Below are 1,086 nucleotides of genomic sequence, written 5' to 3' on the forward strand. Positions count from 1 at the left end.
AATTTATAACAATGTGTTCCACACTTTGGAGCCGTATTTGCGCTATAATAATGACATACCCCACTATTCAGTTAAACAAGACCTGGCGGTGGGTGTTCATAATTAGCTGCACTTTTTGTCAGTTCAAACCTAAAGACGACTAAGCGCAGTTATTCCCTTGTGTAGCTTTACCTAAAAATTCTCAATTAAATTATTCGTAGATTTATTGTTGAAATTTCTCTTCCTTTTGAATATAGAATCATGTTTACCAAAATTTTCTTCAAGTGCGCCTGATCTGAATGAACTGTGATAAAATTAAAGCTTCACTGAGGAAAAATCCAGTTCTGCTCGAAAGATTCAAAGCCATTTAAAGTTGAATATCCTGAAGTATGTAAAACATTTCGTAAAAATACTGACTAAAAATCTCGACGAGGATGGGATTTGAACCCACGCGGGGATAGCCCAATGGATTAGCAGTCCATCGCCTTAACCACTCGGCCACCTCGTCTGTTGATAAATTATGCCTCAGAAACTATAATCGTCATAAACGATGAAGTAAATATATTTGTTATTTTCTGAAATAGAAAGCATTTCTAATACTGTTCATCTTCCAAGGTATGAACAATAGAGTTGTGTTGATATAGAAGCGAAACGGTTAAATTCAAGAATCGTGTACTTATGTGACTCATGTTTTTAAGATGAGAAAACTTGATAATACATCCAGTATAACAAGTCATGTTACAACAGCTTACAGTATTAATTTTAGAACAGTCCAGTATAGTCCAAAATTAACAACTCAGTATAACAGAAAGCCTGCTAACAGCTCACATAATGCATAATCTGAGTGAAGATGGTTGAACTATTATTGTTATGTTACTGTTTTGATTGTAAAGCACATCTTTAAATAAGTCTATACCGAAAATGTCTTCACTGTATTAATTCTTACTATTCGATGACGAGGAACCCACTTTGAGACTAATAATGGCTGGAGACGGCTTAAATGGGTAATGAAGAAAAACTTTAATATAAGTTTAACATGACAGCAAATGTACAACGTTTCGACAAGATTTTGTCCTGATTGTACCTGATGATGACAAAACCTTGTCG

The 1,086-nt window shown here is 34.5% G+C and overlaps 1 non-coding gene across 1 annotated transcript; it reads right to left on the reverse strand.

Moving 5' to 3' along the window:
• Nucleotides 1-405: 405 nt before the first annotated feature.
• Nucleotides 406-487, reverse strand: Trnas-gcu. Its single transcript has one exon. It is a non-coding gene; the product is annotated as a tRNA-Ser (tRNA).
• Between the last annotated feature and the right edge of the window lie 599 nt (nt 488-1,086).

Source organism: Limulus polyphemus, unplaced genomic scaffold, assembly GCF_000517525.1.
Source record: "Limulus polyphemus unplaced genomic scaffold, Limulus_polyphemus-2.1.2 Scaffold119126, whole genome shotgun sequence".
Classification (NCBI taxonomy): domain Eukaryota; kingdom Metazoa; phylum Arthropoda; class Merostomata; order Xiphosura; family Limulidae; genus Limulus; species Limulus polyphemus.